General features: G+C 36.6%; 1 protein-coding gene and 1 pseudogene across 8 annotated transcripts in view; one reads left to right on the forward strand and one right to left on the reverse strand.

Annotated features, from left to right (window-relative positions):
• Positions 1 to 26470, reverse strand: part of GRM5 (glutamate metabotropic receptor 5) — a 525626-nt gene that overhangs the window by 426453 nt on the left and 72703 nt on the right. The gene's annotated exons all lie outside the window — the stretch shown is intronic.
• On the forward strand, positions 24363 to 24531 carry LOC125917910 (uncharacterized; annotated as a pseudogene).

Below are 26470 nucleotides of genomic sequence, written 5' to 3' on the forward strand. Positions count from 1 at the left end.
GCCAGAGGGTAGTTCACATGCAAAAGACCTGAGGTTGACTTGGGCTTGGAGTTTTTGAGGAAGAGCAAGTAGACCATTTGCCTAGGGCAAAGTGACTGAAAGGGTTGAGTACAGGCATGAGGTCAGAGAAGTCACAGGGATCAGCATAATGTGTTGGTCAATTTGTAGTTACTAAGAATGAGTTTGGGAACTACATAAAGGGTATAAGCAGGGCAGAAACATTATCTAACAATTAACACTTAAAACAATTACTGTCAGGCTCTACTCTACAGACTTTACATAGCCTATCTAATTCTCACAACTACCTTATAAAATAGGGCACAGTTAAGAATATTGCTAGATAATTGCAACTATGTGTGATAAGAGAGTAGATTTCAGGTGCTCTCATCACAAAAAAAGAGATTACTCTGTTAAGAAATATGTTAATTAGCTGGATGATAGTAATCATTTATATATACATATGTATATGTGTATATATATGTAATCATTTATATATACATATGTATATATAAAATTATGTTGTACATCTCAAGTGTTTACAATTTTGATTTAAAAAAAGAATATTGCTAAATATAAAAACTCTATGAATAAAGACAAAGTTTTCTAGGAAAGAACATCCACTGCTAATACGTTGATTTCTGGCTAATGCTTCATGTAACAGAACTAATTTTTAATGTAAAAGAATCACACTATATGGTGAGAGTGGGCAGTAGCAGAGCAAATGTGGAAGCAGAAAGAAGATTTGGCAAACTTACAATATACAGGAATTTTGGAATACTCAGGAAAATGTGAGAAACGAAGATGTTTTAATTTATTTATCCTGGATTCTTCATCACTGCTGGTGACTTAATAAAGTTAGTTACATTTGATAGCATGGGACAAAAAGAGCAGTAAAGGAGTTCAGTAGAATGAAAGCACAAATCTGAAACCAAATGAACCTACAGGACTGTAGTTAGTATAAATAATAAGCCCAAAGTAGATTCTGATAAAGTCACCTACTTTTTCTGATTCCATTGGTGTATTAAAAAAAAAAAAAAAGTCATAGACCCATCAGACTAAGTGAGTCAACAGATACCAGAATTTCTATGATATTGACTAACAGTTGGTAGGGTTTGGATTTGAACCCAACTGTGTTAGACTTCAGAGCCTAAAATAACTGCTATATTGTATTCTTAACCCTTTGATTTATAACTCAGGAGCCTCTGGATCCCTGGGTGATAATTTCTTCAGGAATAACCTAGATATATAAATCAAGTCAAGTCAAGTCAAGTCAATCCAAGAAGCTTGACCAGAGCCAGGTGGGGTAAAAGGAGAACACTGAGAGAAGGCAGCATAAATGAATCACTGTTTCAGAGTATTGTTCTTAGCATCCAGACAGGCAAATAAACAAATGGGTGCAATGTTCAAGCAGCTCAGCTGTTCCCAGTGATTTGCTTTTTTTGTTTAAGTCAAAATAACTCAGCCAGGTTGTCCTCAGAGAAATGTTACAGCATTTTTAAAAAGATATTTTGCTTATTTTAAGAACACTGGCAAATCCAAAGAGGCACAGCAGCCAAGAACTGAGGGTGCCATTTGCAATTGTGCCAGGGTCAAAGTCACTGTCTGTCCTTGGGCCATTCATTTGTCTTAAGACCTCATTTTCTTTTCCACAGTTAAATGGAACTTTTGCTACTTACACATTTCCACTTTTAGATCTTTCAGATAATGTGCAACTTAATAAGAAGTACAGACAAGATGTTATCATCTTTTCTCAGTTATTTTAATCTTCTTTCCCTTTACCTCTCAAACTCCAACTTAACATTCCAAGATGTGCTTGACTTTTCATGATCTTTCTCTTTTTTTTTTTTTTCAGTTCCTAATAAATTTGTCATCTGGCACTGACTATTCCTTTAATTAATCGTGGTTATCCTTTAAAGCGTATGTACTATCTACCCACAGTAGCTGAGAGATCCTAGAAGGCAGAGAGCCACAACTACATATATATTTCCATATACATCCAAGGACTTGTCAAATGTGCAGGAAATAAAAGTTAGTTGAGTATTTGATGATGATAATGATTACTGTAATAGCAATTACTGGTTATGGAACATAGGACTGGCACCCAGTCACATTATATAATGCCTTATTTTATCCTTACAAAAAACTTGCAAGGTATTTATTATAATTTGATTTTAGAGATAAGGTAATTGAGATGCACAGAGTTTAAGTAATTTGGGAAAATCAGAGAGAGATGGCAGAGATGCGTTAAAAATCCAGATTTTTCTATCTCCTAAACTGATGCAGTATGGCAAAAACGTCCGTTCAGATATTTATGTATATAAAAATCCACTCACCATTCACTCACCAAAACACTTATGCATCCATTTGCCCATTAATTTAATGATGCATCAATTCAACCACCTTCCCTTCTATCAGTGTATCTATACACTCATCCCTTATCTATTCATGCATCCATCCTTCAATCCATCCATCCACTCATTGTGTCATCCACCCCTTCACCCACTTATTCATCCATTCATCTAACAATTCATGTAATCCATTCATTCATTGATCTACTCACCTACCCAATGATTCCCTAACTCTTTAATTCCCTCAGCTATCTGTATGTTGATCCCCTTGGAAATTTGTCCATTTACTCAGTCACTCATTCATTTATTAACTTATTCATAATCCATCCATCCATCCATCCATCCAATAACTCACATATTCATCTGATAATTAAAAAATACATCCATTCATTACAGTTATTAAGCTTCTTATTTATATCATATCCTTGCTAGACACATCAAATACCAAAATGAGTAAGATGTAGTTTCTGCCTTATGAGTTTAAATAATTTCAAGAACCTAGAAAAAGTGCTGTGTGGCAGAGGAGAAAACAACTTTTTTTGTATGGATAGAGGAGATGGTTCAGTGATATAAAAACGCAGCTTCAAGAGAAACATAAGTTGACAAGTTGGAAAACAAGAGAAACAGTTACTTTAGGCAATGTAAATAACAAGGTAAATGCAAATTCATATTAAGTAATAGGATGTATATGGAAAATTATTATCTATTTCCTAATAGTCATTATGCCTTTCTCTTTGATACTAATAAAAACATGAATTAATAGTTAAGCAAATAGTTATCCAAAATCAAATTTACACTTCCAGCCTTTCTTTTAGTTAGATATTGCCACTTATGTAAGTTTTGATAATTGAGTATGAGCAGGAGTAATGTATGCAACATCCATGTTATGTTTTAAATTTAAAATAACATCCTTTTTATATTTCTTTTGGCTGGAATACCATTATACTATTAAGCTACCTTGGATTATGCAGGTAAAGGCAACCAATAAAAGATATTATGGAATAAATAATAGGATAGAAAACTTCAGAGACCATGATGACTTTGTGCTTTTGAATATCTTCTAGCTTGGGCTTTTATCTTCTACCTTATTTTAGCCACTTTCAGTCTATTGTTCAGATTTTTTAATAGTATGTGAATGTATATTCTAAACAATTTAGGCTTTGGTACCTTAAAATGGGATGCTTCTCTAACAACATATAAAATATGTGGCATTGTCTTTGAAGTAATAGAGAAAAGCTATGAAGCAAACAATACATTCTGGAAACTTGGCAACTCTTAGTATATGGTGGCAAATATTTGGTAAAACTTGCCACAATACTGAAAAAGCAGACCACTTCCTGAGAGACTTTACACTCATGAAGAAATGATTGGAAATATTCAGAATATTGATATATATCAGATTCTTCCTTAATATTTTAGTAAGGGCTCAGAAGAGATGGAACACACTGGACTGGAACTTAGGAGTTCACGCAGATTGAAGACTATACAAATAAGCTACATGAGGCACTCTATATGCAGCTTGTAATCTAAATTGGCAGATATTCTGGTAACTTGTGGTCTTATCATTTGGAAAGGTGAACTGATTTTTTTTTTTAAATCTTAGATTGAAACAGTAATATTGCGAAGCTTCAAAAGAAGCATTTTAGCTGTAAAAAAGAAGAATATGGCACCAAATCTTTTTATTTAAAAAAAAATGTTTATTTATTTATTTTGAGAGAGAGAGAGAGAGAGAGAGAGAGAACGAACAAGCAGGGGATGGCCAGAGAGAAGCAGAGACAGAATCCCAAGCAGGCTCTGCAACCTCAGTGCAGAGCCCGATGTGGGGCTTTAACTCACAAACTGTGAGATCATGACCTGAGCTGAGATCAAGAGTCAGACACTTGGGACGCCTGGGTGGCTCAGTCGGTTGAGCATCCGACTTCCGCTCAGGTCATAATCTCATGGTTTGTGGGATCAAGCCCCATGTAGAACTCTGTGCTGACAGTTCAGAGCCTGGAGCCTGCTTTGGATTCCATGTCTCCCTCTCTGCCCCTGGCCTGCTCATACTCTGTCTCTCTCAAAAATAAACAAACATTAAAAAAAAAAAAAAAAAAGAGCTGGACGCTTAACTGACTATACCACCCAGGTGCGCCAGCACCAAATCTTTTTAATTAAAAAATGTTAGTCAGACACTGGAGCTACTGCAGTAGCAAAAATCAAATTAAAGGTATTACATTCCCATCTAAACCTGTTGCTTCAGATGACACAAAGATAGCTGCCATTATTCTGAGAACAGTACAATAGACAAGATTTATAAAGGAGTAAAAAGAAGACCAGATTTTCCAGACTTAAACCTATACTAAAGCCATATGTTTCTCAGGGATGTTGTCACATGGCAACAAACTGGCCCCAAACTGCAAATAGAGACATACCTGAGGAGATTATGTGAGACACAATAATTTTCTAAAATTATTAACAGACAACAAATCAATGATCCAAGAAGCTCAGAACAATAAGCAGGATAAATACCCAAAATACCAGATGTAGGCACATCATATTCAACCTTTTGAAAACCAAAGACAACGATAATTTCTTTGTGGTAGCCAAAGAATGAAGTCAAGTTATATACAGTCTAATTGGATAAAGAATTACAGATTTTTCTTCAGAAATCATGCAAGCTGGAAGACAATGGAGTAACATCTTAAAAGTGCTGAAAGAAAACAAAGTGAAAATTTCTTTTAAAAATGGATAGTTAACTCAAGTAGTCAGAAAAAGAAGAAAAATGAAACAAAAAAACCAGATGGTACAAATATAAAATATCTATGTCTATAGGTATTTTAATCCAACCATGTCTGTAATAGCAATAAAGGTGAACACCTATACCAGCTAAAAGATTGTCAGAATGAATAAAAATCTGACATATAATCATATGTTATCTAAAAAATCTTATTTTCAATATACAGCTTACATATGATAAAAGTAAAACAGATGGAAAGACATGTAATAAAAAAAAAACCCTAACCAAAAGAAAGTTGAGGTAGCATTACTAATACCAAATAAAGTAGAAGTCAGAACAAGGAATATTACCAGAAATAAAAAGTTACATAACTGGGTCATTTCTCTAGAAGACATAAAAAAATCTTGTGTTTGCAATGAACAACAAACCCTAAGAATACATAAATCAAGAACTGTTAGAACAGAAAAAATAGACAAATCCACAATTGTAGCTAGAGACTTCAAAACTCCATTCACTAATTTAAAGAACAAGTAGGCAAAAATCAGGATACTGATAAAAAACCTCAAAAGCACTAGTAACCAACTTGACATATCATAGAGCACTCTAGCCTGAAACAGCAGGATGCACATTGTTCTCAAGCACATATGGAACATTCACCAAGTCAAAAGATATACTGAGACATTCAATAAACCTTGAATTTTATAAAACTGAAAATTATACAAGGTGTATTCTTGTGCAAAAGTAGAATTTAACTAGAAATGAGTAACAGAAATATGTCTGGGAAACAACTCAAATATTTGAAAACTAAAGAAGTTTTATTTTAATTCTAGTGAAGTTAACATACAGTGTTATATTTGTTTCAGGTGTACAATATAGCAATTCAATAATTCCATATATTACTCCATGCTCATCAAGGTAATTGTACTCTTAATCCCCATCATCTATTCCACCTATCCTGTTACCCACCTTCCCTCTGGTAACCATCAGTTTGTTCTCTATACTTAAGACTGTTCTTTGCTTTGTCTCTTTTTAACCCTTTGTTTTGTTTCTTAAATTCCATATATGACTGAATTCATATGGTATTTGTCTTTCTCTGAGTGGCTTATTCCACTTAGCATTATACTCTTTAGCTCCATCCATGTTAACGCAAATGGCAAGATTTCATGCTTTTTTATGGCTGAGTCATTTCCACTGTATAAACACCATATCTTCTTTATCTACTCATTTATACAAGGACACTTAGGTTGCTTCTATAATTTGGCTATTGTAAATAATGCTGCATAAGCAACACACCTTTAAACCATAAGGATCAAAGCTGAACTGTCAAAGAAAAACAAGTTAAACTGAATGAATATATAAATTAAGAGATAAAAACATTTGTAAGATACAGCTAATTAAGTTTTTAGAGAGAAAGTTATAGCATTAAATGCTTACCTAATAAAAAACTAGATTTTAAATTGGTAACATAAGTTCCAACTTAAGAAAATAGACAAAGAGACCATTAAATCCAAAACCAAATAGAAAAAAGGGAATAATAAAGTTATGAACGGAAATCACTGAAATTCAAAACAGAAAAGCAACAGAAAAAAATCAAGTTAACCAAAAACTGCATATCTGAAAAAATTTAATAAAACTCTAGTCAGGTTGGTAACCAAAAAAAAAAAAAAAAAAAAAAAGAGAGAGAGAAAATATAAATATCCATATCAGAAACGAAATAAGGGACATCATGACATACTCCCAGACATTAAAATTATAAGGGAAAACTGAGCAATTCACTGCCCATGAATTTGACAAGTTATATGGGAGTTTCACAACGGCTATCCTGTTCTTAATTCAGTGTTGTATTCTGGATATGTCATGGGTCAGTGGATTGTGAAGAACTACAACTAGACCTGATATATGCAAGTACTTATAACCTAGAGATCATGGACTTTGTGCCAAATACAGTCACTGGGCAGGTCTCTGAGACTGTACCTTTTAGATATGACATATGTTTTCCATGTGGGAGGAAGTAAGTATGCACAAATGTATTTAGGTGACCAAGAAGCACACTATGGCAGATAATGTTGGCTGTTCTTTAATTTTCACTGCTGCCTTCTCTTATAGAACACGATCTATGATTTTTAGCTGTGTTCATGGCCATCCAGACTAAAAAGTTATTATTTCTCACAATCTGCTAAAGTTAGTGATTAGGCATCTAGGCCAAAAGAAGTACAAAACTGACATGTGGAATTCAAGGTCATATATCCTATCAGACATAGCTCAGCAATTAAAACAGAAACCAGTCTGTATGTTTCAATCAGAAAGTTTTTCATAGAACAGATCTGTTACACAGCGACTGAAGATATGAGAAGCCAAACACAGTAAATTCCTTAAAAATCACAAACCATCCAAACTTATCAAGGAAGTTACAGATAAGCTGAATGCTCCTCTATCAAAGATTAACAACAGGACACTACTATAACTTACAGGAACAGAAAAAAAATAGGAGTCCCTGTGGATGGCTGCTTGAAAATGGAGAGACCAAATTACAAGGGTGTAGACCATTGTTCTAAGGCCAAAGGCACAGAAGAAATGCAGCTGTTACGGATGCCACTAAAGGCAGGCCGGGCAGAGGGAAATACTTGCCAAAGTCATCTACCAGATTACACAGCAGAACAAGCAAAAGTGAAGAAGATAGCTTAACACATCACATGAAGGACCAACAAATATCCATGAAGGAGATAGGTGGCTTTGCCCATCCTTTGAGCTGGAATTTGGGACGTGATGGGAAGCCATGTGCTGATGGTAGAGCAACAGGATAGAAAGAGCCTGGGCCTCTGATAATTTCATGAAGGCTTTTATATGAAAAAGTTCAGCCCAGTCTTTTACGAGGAAAAGAAATGTGCATATCTCATTAAAGCCACTGCTAATTTTGAATGCCCAGTCCAGTAGTTAGTCTGTATTAGTACAGTATATTACAATTAGAACTGCATAGCTGGAGCAAAGGCTATGAGAGATAGGGTTGTAAAAGAAAGAGGGTGTAAAAAGCAGGCAGGGACATATTGTATGCAATCCATTATGTGAAATGTCCAGAATGGGCAAGGCTTCAGAGACAGAAAATAGATCAGTGGTTTCCAGAGGATAGGAGGAGTGACTGCTCATGGGTTCAAGGTTTCTTTTGGAGGTGATAAAAATATTATGGAATTAGATAGTGGTAATTTTTGCACAAGTTTGTGAATACAGTAAAATCTACTGAATTGTACACTTAAAAAATAAAAACTAAATTTAAAAAAGTAGGAGAGGGGCATATAATCAAAGGGCTTATATGCTATGCCAAGAAATCTTGGATTCCTTCTCTAGGTTATGGGTTATCAATTGTAGGAATTTTTAGAGTTGGTAATAATTAGATTGGACTTTTAAGAAGAAAACTCCAGCATCAGCATGGAAGATGTATTATGGACAGAAGAGGACAATGCTGGATGCACGACAGTTAGCTCAGGTGGGAGACAATGAGGACATGAACTAGGGCAATGGCAATGAATATGGAACAAGGCAATGGATTGTGGGTGAAGAGGAAATGAAATAGAGAACACAAGAAGATGTTTGAGTCATGTAACTCTTGTCCCCTTCAACTGTGCATTCTATGAGAGGATCTAAAACATCTAGGCTTTTTTCAAACACTTTTTAATTTTTCTATCATTGATTATGTATTTCACTTGCTATGGAAACTAAGCTTAGTCACCAACCATGTGAGGCACTACCAACACTTGCAGATACCTATGTTCACAGCCCAAACTTAATGCTCTCCTGATACTTTTAAGGATGAAAATAATTTCTTTTGTTATACATAGTTCACTAAGCCAATATGACTTTTTCAATTACTCTCTAAACTAAGATCTTAGCGCCCTTTGTGAGATACAACCAGTCTAACTTTTTTATCAAGAGTATCTTCATATCAGTCATGTATTTACTGAAATCAATCACTCATCTTCTGAAACTCCCATTAAGAAAAGGTTCCTGGGTGCTAATAAAATAGATTACAGCCAATGAACTGAAATTACTTTTAACTCTTATTTGTTAAAGATGTACTATGTAGATTTGATGTTAATAGCTTCATCAAAGCTCAGATGTTTATAGCAGTACTAATTCTGCATAAAAATTTATTTTACATCTCATTCTTTAGACATGAGACCATAATGAACATGGAAGAAATTAACTGATGTAAAAAAATGTAGTACATGAATACCCTGCAATGTTCCACCTGAACAATGAGTTAGCTCCATATGCAAAAGGAAATTCAGCACAAAATATATAAACCCATCTATGTTTCCATCCACTGTCTTCATACATTTTGAGTTATAGCTATTTCAAGAAACCTGACTTCCAATGAACACAACTTCCACTGACACCCACCCTCTGAACCTTTATTTAGATAATGCTGTTTTCTCTAATGGGAACACTCTCAGTTTTTGCTTGCCTAATTAATACTTTATTTTTCAAGACCCAAGTAGGCATTATCTCTTCTGGGGAACCTTTTCTGATTCACTTCCATACTCCACTATGGGTTGAGTGACCCATATTTACCCTATGCATAACGGTAGTCAGCAGATATACTACTGTAAGGAAAATATTAATTTATAAAGATGTATTAGTTTGGGTAATTTGAACCACCATCCTTAGCAAATAGACGTTTGAAAGGGGAGTGGTTCAAATAAAATGGAAGCTTCTTTCTCACTACCCAATAGTTCAGTGTGGGTGGCTCTGCTTCCCATAGTACAATCCAGGCAACCCTTCTTCTTATATCCTGTAGCTGCTGCTTTCCCTAACTTTCCCTAACTGGTAATCTAGTGGACAGAAGAAAAAGGAGGTAAAAGAAGTATAGCTTTCTCTTAAAAGTCTTGGTCCAGAAACTCCACACATCACTTGTACTTGCAGTCCAGTGATTAAAACTCCGGCATCTGGTCCCACTTAACTAAAAATGAAGTGAAGCTGAAAAATGAAGACTTACTGTACATGTGGGAAGAAAAGATACTGATTTTTGTCGAATAGCTAGTAGCAGATTTAGCTTAAAGTAATTAGCAGATTAGCCAAGAGTTTGGCTGGCATGCCCTCTGAGGACAGGGCATGTTAGGATCTAGCTTTGGGTCAACATACTGGTATGATAAGTGCTGCATGTCTGCAATCAATATTTCTAACTGTTCCATTCTCTTTCCTCCTTCCTTTCCCTATTTCAGGGTTCAACCTTCATTTGGTGCACCCAGAACTAGGGGGTTGGCCAGTGGCAGATAGGGGTCTAGCTATGAGTCAGCATGTCAGTGCAGGGGGTAGAGTTCAGGGGATGAGCTCTCTAAATGGCCTTCATCATCCTTCTTCCATCATCTTTATTCCCCTAACCTCTCCCCTTCCTCTGGATGAGATTTCAGCCAGTAAACCCAGTGGGGAAGACAGAGTCCAAAATCCAGCATTTTGCTGTCACAACGATGAGTTTGGTAAACACGCAAGATTAAACACATGAGTAAATCTATTAAGGATAATGGAAAACAAGTTTTTCATTGTTGAAAAGGGAATTTATGAATTAGGAAAAGAGATAATGTTGAAATGGAAGTAACAATATGAAAAATGATCCAGTATGATACAGCTCTAGTTAAAATTAAGGTAAGATATAGAAATATGCAGATATATGCATACACACATATTCCTTGCACACATATATTTCTTATCTCATTCTGACACACAGACATCTCCAGTCACAAAGAACACACACAGTGCTCAAGTATTTATTTCTAAATACTTCCTCCTGGAGATACGTTGTTGACTCCAGGGCTGAAGAAAAAAAAAATACAGGATGATCTGGTAACATCATGATGCACCCAGAAATGGGCGTCATGTCAAAATAACAAAGGAAGCAGCCTGAAGGAGCTCCCACTAGCTAACTCTGGGACAATATGAACATCAACTAAATAATAATGATAACAGATTGTAATCTTTTGAGTAAAATAAGAATCCATGAGACTATACTAATATAAAAACATAATTGGATACATATATAAATGGGGTGAATAGAATGCTTCTATGCCAACTAATAAATCTAAAATGAATTTTTATTTATTGTTTTGTATTTGAGAGAGAGAGAGAGAGAGAGAGAGAGAGAGAGAGAGAGAATCTTAAGCAGGCACGATGCTCAGCCTAGAGCCTAAAGCAGGGCTCAATCCCACGACCCCAGGATCATGACCTGAGCCAAAATGAAGAGTTGGATGCTCAACCAACTGAGCAACCCAGGCACCCCCTAAAATGAATTATTGAAAGAGAAGATCACAATTTGACAATCATCATAGTGATAACTGATTCAGGCAAATATCATCAATGGATGGGAAATCTGGTATGTGAAAGATTGATGAGAATCAAGATATTCACATACTCTGAAGGTAACTTCTCATAAGATACATATTGATTATTTATTGGTTAATACATATCACATACTTTTTAACTTCCCAGTGAAGAAACTTGACAGACACCATTAATAAACTGACAAATGCTAACATCATCAGGATGCCTGAGTGGCTCTGTCAGTTAAGCGTCTGACTTCAGCTCAGGTCATGATCTCATGGTTCGTGGGTTCAAGCCCCACACTGGGCTCCGTGCTGATGGCTCAGAGCCTGGAGTCTGCTTCGGATTCTGTGTCTCCCTCTCTCTCTTCTCCTCCCCCAATCATGCTCTGTCTCTCAAAAATAAATAAATGTTTTAAATGCTAACATCATCAGTAATGGCACAAATTAATATTGTTTGCTTCCTGATATGATGCATTGAGAAGAGCTCAGCATCACCTCTGTAATAATCGTACCCAGAATATGCAAATTCACTAACCATGATAAACATCAGACAGACCCAAATGGTGGAACATTCTACACAGTAACTAGACTATACTCTTCAAAAATGTTAGGGTCAGGAAAGACAAAAGACCTATTTCAAATTGGAGGACATTATTCATACATGACAATGAATGGAGTAGTTTATCCTGGATTGGCTCCTGGACTTAAAAAATATATATGTATGTATTTGGGATAATTATGAAAATCCGAATGGGGTCTGTGGACTACATAAGAATATTGGATCAATGTTCACTTCCACATTTTGATGGATATATATTGTGCCTTAAAATTTTTTTTAAGTTTTTATTTAAATTCCAGTATAGTTAACATACAGTGTAACATTAGTTTCAAATGTACAAGTTAGCGATTCAACACTTACATACAACACCCAGTGCTCATCACAACAAGTGCACTCCTTAACCCCCATTCCCCCGAATCCACCTCCCCTCTGGTGACCATCAGAATGTTCTCTATAGTTAAGAATCTGTTTCTTGATTTGCTTCACTCTCTCTTTTTCCCCAATGCTCATTTGGTTTTTTCTCTTAAATTCTATATATGAATGAATCATATGGTATTTGTCTTTCTCTGACTGATTTATTTCACTTAGCATAATACTCTTGGATGGGAAAATGTTCTTGTACTTAGGAACTGTATATTGGAGAATCAAGGGGCATGGTAGGCAAAATAATGATCTCCTAAAGATTTCAGGTCCTAATACCTATAACCTATAAATATCACCTTGAGACAAAAAGGGTCTTTGTACATATGACTAAAGTAATAATCTCAAAATGGAAAAGTTATCATGGATTATCCAAGTGGGCCCTCAAAAGACATTACAAGTGTTCTTACCAGAGCGAGGATAAGGGAGATTTGGTAGTCAGAATAGGAATAGACAATGTGAAGATAGGAGCTTTTATTGGAGTAATGTGGACATAAACCTAGGAATGTGGGCAGCCATGAGTAGCTGGAAGAAGCAAAAACAAAACAAAACAAAAACAATAAAACAAAAACAAATATCTTCTAGAGACTCTGGAGGGAGCACCACCCTGCTGACACCTTGGTGTCAGCCCAGTAATGCTAATTTTGAACTTCTGGTCTCCAAAACTATGAGGAAATAAATTTCTGTTGTTTTAAGCATCAAGTTTGTGGCAATTTGTTATGGCAGCCACAGAAACTAATACAAGGGATAATGGAGCATCATTTCTGAAACTTCTCAACTTTTTCAGAGTATGAGAAATGTTAACAAGCATATCTGGGTGAAAGGTATACAAGAGCTCTGTATATTTTTTTAACTTTTTTTTATAAATTTGAAATTATTTCAAAATTTTAAAAAAGGTTAAAAATTAGAAGATTAAATTGGTAAAGGTTAAGAGCTATGACCCAAGTAAAATGAAACTGGAAGAAGATAAAGAAAAGACTCTAGAGAGATTATGACTCATAATTTTCTATTTCATGCTTAGAATCTTGGCCTTTTATCCCAAAACTCTCAATTCCTAATTGTAAGTTGACTATATCTATAGATATCACATTTGTCTTCAAGATCAGAAGCGTGGTGAAAGAGGATAAAGGGTCATGTCAGTTGATTATATCCTTTTTATCAAGAAATCAAAAGTTTTCTAGCTATCTCTAGAAATTCTCTATAGCTAGAACTTTAGTTGCAAGAGAGTCTGTGGAGGTGAGCATTCACTTTCCCACCTTCTTGAGTAGATACAGTAATGAAGGAAAAAACTGAAAATGTCTGTTAACTTGACTAATAAACAATATACCCTATATGCAGTTGCCTATCACCCCTTTTAGACTGTTAGCTCCTTGACAATGTTTATATCTTTATTTTAAGGTCTTATAACAATTATTTAAATATGTACTCAATGCTTGTAGAATTAATTTATGCATGTGTGAATGAATGCGTGAATTAATGGATTAATGAATCTAATACTCCAAGATCATATTAACCATAAGAATAAATATCAGCCTAATTAGTATGTGGTTTTCAATGTGGAATCCCAGTGATATATAAAGAGCACTGATATTTCAGAATACTTTGACACCTATGCCATCATTTGCCTTTTGGTATATAAATTTTGTATCATGATGATTTGTCTATGGATTTCTCTTTTTGTGCCCACTGTTACGGTATCAGATTAAAACCATCCAAACTTTTTCCTGAATCGTTGATATCTCTTCTCTGTCATCTCTTCAATGTCTATCTCTCACTTCATTAAATTAGGCAAGTAAGTAGGAGACAAAAAATGCAAAAGCCAAAACTTGGTAATAATTAAGTACAAGGAGTGATTGATTAGGGTACTCAATAACTATTGTGAAGACCCTCTCTTCAATAACTCCATGGATGGGAAAACCAAACACAGGAAAATAGATTAATTGGTAAGAAACAGATTGTACAAAATTGATGAGTGATGTTTCAGGCAAAGAAATTTGATGTGCTCGTGGGACATCATTATGCAGATGAATAGTCAATAATTAGATATTTGATTCTTGAACTAAGAGAAATTAAAACATGGGATACACATTTGACATTCTTCCGCATGTAAATGATAGTTGAAGCTTGTGGACAGATTTGATGAAGAAACCATGTAAAATGTGAAGGAAAAAAAAAACTATGATAAAAACCTTGAATATTCACAAACCCTAAAGGCAGGCAGAGAATTGAAAAAGAAACTACAAGGAAACAATAATAGCTGCTATTTACTAGTATGTGCAAAGCACCATGCTGCTAGATTTAGGTATAGCTCCTTTACATACTAGGCAAGATTACTATCGCTGTCTCAGTTTTACAAGTGAAGAAACAGAAACAAGAAAGTTTCATCTTTTTATCCATGATTAGGGACAGAGTCAGCCATTGTTACCTGACCAAAGGAAGGGGTACTGCAACAGAAGCAGGCTGTGAATGCCACAAGAAGAAAGAGTTTAGGGTTAGACTGAATTAACAAATCAAATGGGACAAGATGTTCAGCAAGTTAGGGATCAAAAAGAGACCTTGGGTCTGTAATTTGGAAACTACTGGTGATACTTGCCAGTGAAATGTGAGTTGGAAATGTGGAAAGAAGTGGTCATATAAACTCCAAAAAGAAATTTAAATGATTTTAAGATTAAATAGTGGGGAAGAATGTAACAGATAACAGATCTGATTGTTAAATACATTAGTTAGAATAATGGTACATGATACACGGGAAAAATAGAGAAAGAGCCATATTTTGTGAGAGCTGTAATGAAAAGAAGGCTTGGGAAGAGAAAAGGCGATGCACACCAAATTTCGTTAGTTTAGCAAGTCTGCTCAAGTCAGTCCAAATACAGACCTACTGAAAACTCTTCAAATTAAAGAAAACTCATCATTGAAAATAAATATGGAGGCTCTGGTGAGTGTAAAATTTTATTTGGGGGTATCTAGTTACATTATGCTGAGGATACAGAAAAATAATGCCATGTGAGTGCTGCAGAGTCAGAGTGTAATGCAGGAAATGACTTAGTTTGTAAGACATGGGTTTCCCTCACTATAGCCGGAAGAGAAGTGAGGGTTCTGAAAAATGATGAGATGCATGTCCTAGATAAATATTTTGGATAAGAACAGCTAACATTTATTAAAAGTTTACCAGGTGTCAAACTTTGTTAAATCCCTCAGATGGCTTATTTTATATGGCCTCACAGCATATTTTGACTCAGGTACTATTCTTAAAGCCATGAACAAATGAGGAAACAGATGCTGACAGGTGTATAATAACTTGCCCGTGTTACATAGCTTGTATATGGCAGAGCTTCGATTCTAACAGTGGTCTGAATGACTCCTAATAATATACTCTTACCTACTCAACAATACAAGTTGCTATGTCCTTTGGTGGAAGCTCATCAATAACTCTCAGAGGAAAACAACAGTCTCATATCAAAATATGGACTTCCCTGAGTCATATTAGAATTTCAGGGACCTTGGAAGTCATCTATTTTAAAGTTCTCAAAACAGAAACCACTCTGCAATATACATTCTCAGGGTACCTAACAGCTTGACTTCCAGTAGTGAAGAACAGTCCACTTGACAGGCAAACCCATTTGGTTTTCATTCAGTCATCTCTCATCTTTGTTTTAATTACTTTGTGAGCCATAATCTGCCTCCCTCCAACTTGGTCCCAATTTTATATCACTTTTTTTAATATTCATAATCTTTAATCATCATCTGCATACACTCAATATATGTATTTTATGTTGTAATTACCTAGGAACCAATTTTATTTCTCTCTTCTTGAGGTTCAAATCAATAATCATTAGCTGGAATCATTCCACTTACAGCATCAGTAAATTTACTAAATTAACTAATCAAATAGGTGGAACCAACATAACAAGCAATTTCACAAACAGCGCTGTGCTGCCTGCAACCTGAATATTCATGTAAACATGTAAAACCAATGTCAGACTCTAGCACTCTGTTCAAATGGAAGCTAAGCACATTATATTCATAATGCTATTTCATCTTAGCTTCACCAAGGGAGGATGCTATTATGACTCCCATCTTATTCATGTAGAAAGTAAGGCTAGCGGAAGAACAATTCAGTCCCAGATGTCTGGTTTCAGCCCTCAATTTTTCATCCCACAGTACTGCTGGAATTGAAATAAGATCAAAACAGCCATTTTAACAGAAGTGAAAACTGAGGCCCTGATATGCAAAACAATCTTTTCTGGATTGCAGTGCTTGCCACATGTTAATGCCATGAATGCCACATGGAGCAAATGTGAAATTGCTGTTTCAGATTCAGTAGCTTTGGACTGGAGCATATTACCATTCTAACAAGCTCCCAGGTGATACTGATGTTGTTGGCCCATGGGCCACATTTGAGGAAGATAGTTTAATCAGAGTCTTGAGATTTAAAGTTGGTCCCACCTGGCAGCATCAGCACCCTCTGAGAACTTCTTAGAAATTCAATCTGTCTTGCTTTACTTGAGACTCACCAAATTAGAATGTCTGGGCACGGGACCTGGAAATCCATGTTTTAGCAATCTCACAAGGTATTTGTGTTCACACTAAAGTTGGAGAACCATTAACTTAGATTGCACCTTGAGTTAATATCAGAATAAGAAATCACATCTTCTCATTCTCCTGAGCAGTGAGTGCTCTTTCCTGTTTACCAGATGGGTTCTCTCAGAGCTGGAATTAGGGGCACTAAGCCATACTGGTCTATAAATGCTCCTCCCATAAGGTATCCATGTGATGGTTTTTCAGTTATGTCAACAAATTCTTTGATACTCCTCTCTTTAATAAATGGAGTTCAGTTACCCTCTGCTTGAATGTTGGCTGAGTTGACTGACTCATATCTAATGGATATATATAGCAGAAGTAATGACCTCTTACTTCCATGATTAGAATATAAAGGACTGAGACTTCCATCTTAGGCAGGTTATGTTTCTGAGAAGCTGGCTGACATGTTGTGAGGACATTCAAGTAGCCTAAGGAGAGACCTATGTGGTGAGAAACTGAAATCGCCAGCCATTAGTCATTGAGGAACTTAGGCCTGAGGAAGTTGGGAAAGACTGCTCCCCGACCCAAGCTTTCACATGAGACTCAGGAGAGACCCTTGGGTCAGAATTACCCAGATAAACTGCTCCCAGATTCCTGACCTAGTGAAACTGTAAGAAAATAAGTATTTTTTTTGTTTTAAGTGTTGAAATCTAGGGTTATCTGTTACACAGCAATGTCTCTCAGCAACTGGTTTCCTATGAAGTGATCAGGATGCTGGGTAACTCTGAAAACTTTCTGTATTTTGACTGTTCTTTTTTTTAATCTTTATTTTTGAGAGAGAAAGAGAGCACAAGCAGGAGAGGGACAGAGAGAGGGGGGACAGAGGATCCAAAGCAGGCTCTGCACTAATAGCAGTGACCCCGGCACAGGGCTCAAACCCATGAACCATGAGATCATGACCTGAGCCAAAGTTGGACGCTCAACCAACTGGGCCACCCAGCTGCCCCTATTTTGACTGTTTCTTGAGGAAGCAACTTACAGGACTTTCACTCTCCTGCTTTTCTTCTTCATTTTTTTTACATCAATTGCCTCAAAAAATCACCATATTTGAAGAGTTACTTATGTCTGGAAATAATGCTACTAAACTTGACATAAAATACGGGTTCAAGAAATGCCTGTGACTTACCAAATTACAGTGTAAATGAATCAATCAGTATTTAAAAAGATACTTACGTCATCCTAGCCCCAAATAGCACGTTCACTCCTCAATGTGCAAGACCGTTCAAGATTTGAGAGATGGGATTTCACCAGTTAAAACGGATTTCATGAAATCGGTAATACGACTATTCAAATTCTAGAACGTGAAGGCTGTAAATTTAACACTTAAATGAAAAATTTCCTTTCAAATACTACTTGTGCAGGATGAGTTTGAACCTTTCTGTGTTTCAGTCTCATAAGACTAAGTAAAAACACTGACCGGGCTATAACAGACTCCACAGACTCAGACAGTTCTAACACACTATCCATTTCCAGTGAAATGGACCTTTGAGATATGCAGTGAGAAATGACTGCAACAATATCTCAAACTTAGACCTCGTTAGTCCCCTAAGAGGTATATTTTGAAACTTCTATCTCCAAGGAATTAGCCAAATAAGGTTAAAAGCCTTTTCCCTAGTACTACCATCAAAGCAAAGCCACTCATTATGCAAACCACCCGCAAAAGTTAAACAAATCTCTGATACGTTAACACATTTATGACACTGAATACATTACCAGGGTAAGTCAGCATATTACCAGGGTATTGATGCGAGAACTGCCTTCTGGGCCACCCACCTTGACTTCCTGGTGTTTAACAAGGAACAGTGACAGAGAACAGCTGAACTGGTCTAAGAAGGAAATGGTGATGCTGGAAACGTCATGCTATTTTGGTTTTCTAAGTTGAAAGAGAATTTTTAGCTTGCCTCGTTTTCTAATTTTTTTATGAGATGATCATTCAGATTCTGCTTAAATACTTCAATGCTATTACATTAAAGGCATCTCATCCCATGTTTCATCCTTACCTCCTCAAAGATCCTAATATATCTGAATACGAGGGCTTCTCTGAAGATTTCCCATGATTGGGTGAAAAACACGAAAGATGACCCCACGTTAGGTTCAAGACAGTAAAAGGACAGTACCTAGTACAAGCTTTTGCTATGTAGTCTGGAGGACTGTTCAGGAGAAGTCAGGATGGGAGGCTAGTTAAGGAATATAGTTCTGGCACAACTCCCAAGTATAAGCCTGCAAAAGATCGTATCAGAAAAGGCACAAGGGCACCTGGGTGGCTCCATCAGGTGAAAGTCTGACTTTGGCTTGGGTCGTGATCTCACAGTTCATGAGTTTGAGCTCCACATGGGGTTTACTGCTGTCAGCTCAGAGCCCACCTCAGAACCTCTGTCCTCTCTCTGCCCCTCCTCTGCTCATGCTTTCTTTCTCAAAAAATGAATAAACATTAAAGAAAAAAGCACCAAAGACCTAGAGGATCTCACTCATTTTCATTTTAGCTCTAATAGGTTGACAAGGTCCAAGTCAAATGAGGTAAGGGAGTTAGTAACAGTGCTAAGGAGAAAGTTAAATACAGCTGGTCTTAACTCAGCAGCCTTTTGCTTTCACTTGCTTCCTCCCCAAAGACCTCCATATTACTTGGGGGCACATGGGCATAGATAATATTAGGAAAAGGGTAAAATCCCTGATAGGTGAAGACTGCCATTTCTTGCAGTAGGGGCAGATTACAAGGTCACCGATGATCTGTCTCTGAAGAACAATTTATTGAGTCAATGCTGTTGGACCCAAATGTATTACACATCAAATGAAATCTAGGAGTTGTCATAAAATTATTTCTGTGCTTTACAAAATGCAGTCATAACCACTGCCTATATAGTATGTATTCATTCTTTTGTTCCAATGATAAATGCATTCTTGTTTTGTAAACTTCACAGTATTAGGTTACCTTTGTGCCAGCTGAGGTTTTGAAATTATATACGAGGTTCACCAGGAATTCAAAAAGAGTATCTTTTGATTTTACGATACAGAAAGGATTGCTGTGCAAGACTGACATTTTAGTGATTTATTGCTTTCCCCCATAACCTTAAACTGCCAAACACTATACATAATTCTATACATACTTCTGATGTGTGTGTACATGTGTGTATGCGTGTGTATAATATAATGTATATAAATGTACATGAATTTCCAAGAGGAAAAGTAACATACAGAAGGGCCAAATAAACTGGTAAATATCTCAGAGCAGAGTGAGTAGATAGGTTTCAAGTCTAAGCCACATAAGGTTAAAGGAACCAGAGATATTTGACTTAAGGGAGAATTAATGGCCCTTCTTATATGAGAGCCCCTGAATCCAAAATGCAATACAATTCTACTAGGGAGGGCTGCTCAGTTTAAGAATCATCATCTTCAGGGGCGCCTAGGTGGCTCAGTTGGTTAAGCGGCTGACTTCAGCTCAGGTCGTGATCTCATGGTCCATGAGTTCGAGTCCCACGTCGGGCTCTGTGCTGACTGACAGCTTGGAGCCTGGAGCCCGCTTCTGTTTCTGTGTCTCCCTCTCTCTCTGCCCCTCCCCCATTCACGCTCTGTTTTTCTCTGACTTTCAAAAATGAATAAATGCTAAAAAAAAATTAAAAAAAAGAATTATCATCTTCAGCAGGAGCACCACCACCACCATTTATTGTCTCCCATGCCCCCAGCTCTATGGTAGACAGATCTTCACAGAATACATCTTTATCATTCCTAGAGCCTACAGTGGTTATCATGAAAACACCACCATACTATTACTAATTGAGACTTAATTTACAGTAAGTTAAAGTCTTTATGATTTTTATACATATTTTATTTTTTATATTTATTTATTTATTTTTGAGAGACAGAAAAAGAGGCCAAGCGAGGGAGGGGCAGAGGGAGAGGCAGACACAGCATCCAAAGCAGGTTCCAGGCTCTGAGCTGCCAACACAGAGCCTGATGTGGGACTCAAACCCATGAACCGCGAGATCATGACCTGAGCTGAAGTCAGACGTTTAACTGACTGAGCTACCCAGATGCCCTAGTCTTTATGATTTTTTTAATGAGAGCTTTAGAAAACCACAGATACCTTATTCTATTCATATTCAAGCACAATATGTTTTAACCTAAAATAAATTTTTAACTTATCTGTATGAAATGTCATCTCATTAGAGACAACAAAATGTAACAGAAGGGTTTGAGCTTTTCTGTGAGATAGATCTGCCTTTGTACCCCTAGACTGCTAAGGCTGTGTAACTGAAGGTCAGTTCCTTGACCTCTCTGTGCCTCAAGTCCTTCATATGTAAAAGGACAATAATAATGCTAACCCTTCTAGGTTACTGTGATGGTTACAGATAATATATAAGAAGTATCTGACATATAATAGGGACTCAGCAAACGATATATTATCCTTTCATTGTTATTGTTATCATTATGTTTAATATTTTTAAGTGAGATCTCAGAGATATGAATCTTTCCAAATTTCAGCAATATTTTATCTCTGCCAGTATCCAAATCAATAATACAAATGTCCAGAAGAACATGGCTGAGATTAGAGGGCGCGGTATACCACTAGGTAACGACTTCTAGGTTGTTGTCAATTATTTCATCCAAAATAATAGCTCCCATGTTTTGATTCTTAGTAAAATCCAGGACAGATGTATTACAACTATTCAATAGGCTATGACAATTTTACAGACAAACTGAGTACAGTAGGAAATACAATTAAGATTCTGAATACAGAACCCAAATTCTTAACCCCTGGAGAATCTGCATGTTTCTTAACGTTATCAAGTTATCAGTCCACTTGTGGCTTCCACATCAGTTTGCCATCTTAGATGTTAGGATACCATATTTTGTTAAATGCTTTGCCTACAAAGTCTTACAACTTTGTATTTCTAAACTTTCTGTTTTTTTAAAAAAAGACATAAAGTTTCCTTAAACTTTATTATTGTTTTATTACTGCTTCCATTTCAGAGTTCTCCAAAATATCTTGAAGAATAAGCTCTAAACTCTTGTTGAAATGTACTTCAGTCTTAGGAGTCTTGTGAATCTATTTCCCCTCCTTTCTTAAACTCTATGTTTTATAGGACTTTCCTAGCCTGATTCCTATTTTCCAAAGATGTTGTTTCTTTACCTAATAAGTGGAGATAATAATACCTAATAAATGGGGTTGTTGTAAGGAATACATTTAAAAATCCAAATGCTGAACACATGGCTTGGCATAAAACTAATCAATAATAGCTATTATTATGTAAATTTCACTCACAATAGATTTGTGAGGAAGTTGATGATGCTGTTTTTCAACACTGTGTTCTCCATTATTAGCAGCACTCTATTATATACAGAAGAAACGCTCAATAATTGTTTGCTGAATTAAGCATCCAGAGTAAGTTTTTATATTACAGTGGTGCAATTTAGCAGTAAATTCAAACACAGAAAACATTTTATTTTTCCGAAATAAAAATGGAAGTTCTTTTAGATTGCTTGTAAAGACTTATTCCCACTAAACTCGCCCTATAAACATAATAAAAATACTTAGATATGCTGATTTTTCCTCTAGGTTTAGCATATTTTCCCTAATAATCCTGCTCAAGAGGACAGTAAATGAATAATTTCTTCTCTAGTAAACTAGTCAATATTGGGGCAAAAACTCTCAGTTTGTTCTAATTTTCTTACAGATTGAATGAAATAGTATTTTTGGTGTCCACAGAATAAGAGTCCAGCAAAACTGCATTTTCAAATAATAGATTAATTGGAAAATGTTAAAAAGACCCTTTGTCTATGAAGATACATTTTAAATGATCGGAGACTCATCCCAAATGGTTTCAACATATGACACCTTTAAATGATAATTATTGATAGCTGAAGTCTTTAAAAAACAGGCTCAATTTTTAAAACTTCTGAGCTCTACTCAGAATGCACAAGTTTAAATTTCAAGGGCACTATCTACTTGCTATCAAATATGAAGGTTGTGAATATCTGAAGTGCTGTCATGTGCAAGAGGTTGAGACTTGGTCTGAGTGAGAGACCGCTGCAGGTGAGAAGCGACAAGATTAAGATTTTATTTTGAGCTGCCACACTTTGTCACCTTCAGAGTTTAAGGAAGGGTAACTTGCTGTAAAAGAAAATTTTGTGTATGGAGATGGAATTAGTAAGATTCCCTCAAAACTCTGAGGCTCTGTATTCACATTTGAAGGAGGTGTTGTTTGACTTCAAAATGCACTGGTAAAGGTGGGTAGAGAGAAGAATTACCTTCTCATGACCAGCAACATAACTCCATCACCAAGGCATCCGATCTCATAGAAATCTTGCACAGAACTTTTCATGTCCCCTAGCATTTTTTTTTAATTTTAAATTTTTTTTTAAAGTTTATTCATTTTGACAGAGAGAGAGAGACAGAGCACAGAATCCGAAGCAGGCTCCAGGCTCTGAGCTGTCTTCACAGAGCCCGAGACGGGGCTCAAACTCACAGACCTTGAGATCATGACCTGAGCCAAAGTCGGAAGCTCAACCGACTGAGCCACCCAGGTGCCACTACCCTAGCATTTATTATTTCTATGTATAAATCCTTACGCATATCATCTGCTCTATTTGACACTGTACAGAAAAGTCTGCACATTTTTGTTTATAGCAGTTAAGTTTCTCTTTCGCTTAAATCAATCTTCCTCAGCTTAACCTGCTCTGAGAGGTTGCTGTTGGAGAGAAGGGAGAGAGCAGCTGGTGCTCTCTGGGTGCCTTGTATGGTCAGTTACTGTACAAAGTGCTCGGAACTGTTATGCCATGTTATCCTCACATTCTCCAGTAGGTACATATTACCTTCACTTTACTGATGAGGACACTGAGGCTCAGAGAGGGTAAGCAACTTGTCAGAAGACACCAACCCAGCGAGTGGACGAGCCGCGATTCTATGCATGATTCCTAGCTTCGGTGTATACACCTTTAAGTCTGCACAGACTTCCCGTGTCGGACAAGGCAGAACCAACACAGGATGTCTCAGAGCCCTTCATTAAATTCCCACTTTCTCTAAAAGTGTCCTGGTTCTAATAAAAATGCATTTAACAAAGACCCAGGATTCATTTTCTTTTTCAGCATTGTAGAGGTTCATCCCTGATGCTGCTAGTAACTCTTAAATAATCTGACCCTGATGAACAGTGGCAAGAGCCATAGGCAGGTGAAAGGAGAATATAGGGCCCTGGGGTTCTGTAGTTGAATGCTTAGCTGATTCTGAGATCAGCAGCCAGTCTGTTCAAGCAACACAAGCCTCTCGAATCACGGAGGGTCGAATTGGTCTTGCCATAATGCTCTCAAAATTGAAGGGATATTCTATCAGGTGACCAGCTGGCCATTAAAATTACTTCCCATTGTTCATCATGTGATTTATTTAAAAAAAATAATCTGAAATAGTTCAAAGAATTTAGTGTCATTGGAATAACATCGCTTCTCGGCCTTTTGGCTAAGATCAAGTGCAGTGTCATTGGAATAACAGAACTTTTTCCAGCCTATCTTTTTATTTATGTAAACAGTATTTCATAACTCTTGCATTTATAAAATTGAAATGCAGGGATAAAAAGGGATATATAAATCTTTTGCTAACATCTCAATTTTAACATTAAATAATATTTAGCCATAGGTTTATAAATAATAGAAAAACAGAGCTTCATCCAGCTTATAAAAAGTTGGCATTTCTAATAAATTATTTTACATATGCAACAATTATATTTCATAATCTATAGTATTTTATCTTTTGATAAATTTAATGCTAAAATATTTATGAGAATATCTTAATCCAAAATAATTTTTTATTTTTTTTAATTTTTTTTAATGTTTTATTTATTTTTGAGACAGAGAGAGAGAGAGCATCAGCAGGGGAGGGGCAGAGAGAGAGGGAGACACAGAATCCGAAGCAGCTCCAGGCTCTGAGCTGTCAGCACAGAGCTGAATGTGGGGTTCGCACTCACGGACCGTGGGATCATGACCTGAGCCCAAGTCGGACGCTTAACTGACTGAGCCACCCAGGCGCCCCCAAAATAATTTTTAATCACAGGAGAAATATGTATATATGTGTGTGTGTGTGTGTGTGTGTACACACATATATACATGCACAATTTATCTGCATTTTTCTTTGTTTTAGACACATTAAATAGATTAAAAACAACATATAGGATAAAGTTTTTTGAAGGGAGTAGAATGAAAATACACATTCAAGAGTAACTGGAAATGATGTTAATTTTGTGACTTTTAATGAAAATTGGATTTGTATTTTTTTTAATTTTGTTTTTTAGTGTTTATTTTTTTATTTTTTTTTTCAACGTTTTTTATTTATTTTTGGGACAGAGAGAGACAGAGCATGAACGGGGGAGGGGCAGAGAGAGAGGGAGACACAGAATCGGAAACAGGCTCCAGGCTCCGAGCCATCAGCCCAGAGCCTGACGCGGGGCTCGAACTCACGGACCGCGAGATCGTGACCTGGCTGAAGTCGGACGCTTAACCGACTGCGCCACCCAGGTGCCCCTAGTGTTTATTTTTTGAAAGAGAGACAGAGACAGATACAGAGACAGAGACAGAGTATTAGCAAGAGAGGGGCAGAGAGAGAGGGAGACACAGAATCCAAAGCAAGATCCAGGCTTGGAACTGTCAGCACAGAGTCTGACATGGGGCTCCAACTCACAAACTATGATATCATGACCTGAGCCGAAGTCAGACACTTAACCAAGCCACCCAGGCTCTGCTGGATTTGTATTTGTAACATTTTTTTAAGCTTATTTATTTTGAGAGAGAGAGAGCAAGCAGGGGAGCAGCAGACAGAAAGGGAGAGAGAGAATTCTAAGCAGGCTCCACACCCAGCATGGAGCCCAATTTGGGGCTCAATCCCATGACAGTGAGATAATGACCTGAGCCAAAATCAAGAGAGGGACATTTAAGCAACCAAGCCACTCAGGTGCCCCACGTCTGTATTTTTATTTTATTTATGTATTTATTTTACAACATTCATTTTTTTTAATGTTTATGTATATTTGAGAGAGAGAGAGAGAGAGAGAGAGAGAGAGAGCATGAGCAGGAGAGGGTCAGAGAGAAAGGGAGACACAGAACCTGAAGCAGGCTCCAGGCTCTGAGCTGTCAGCACAGAGCCTGATATGGGGCTCAAACCCATGAACCATGAGATTATGGCCTGAGCTGAAGTTGGATTCTTAAACTGACTAAACCACCCAGCCCCTCTCCCACATTTGTATTTTTAAATGGCTTATCCTGAGTATTAAATCACCACAGTTTTTAGATTTCACTGGTTACATTCAAATCAATGATGTTATGGTTTATTTTAAAATGTACATACAATGAACAGAAATCATGTCCTTTGTAACGTTCAAAGTTATAACTAAACATTTTAGATACCAACATAAAAATGTACAAGTGTGTACACATGTACCTTTTCTGTGTACATGTGATTTTGTGTGTGTGTGTGTGTGTGTGTGTGTGTGTGTGTGTGGCTGAGCACATTCTTTTTGAATATATGTGAGCAAAAGAGCTTAAAAACAGAGAAAGA

Source organism: Panthera uncia, chromosome D1, assembly GCF_023721935.1.
Source record: "Panthera uncia isolate 11264 chromosome D1, Puncia_PCG_1.0, whole genome shotgun sequence".
In the NCBI taxonomy this organism is placed as follows: Eukaryota; Metazoa; Chordata; class Mammalia; order Carnivora; family Felidae; genus Panthera; species Panthera uncia.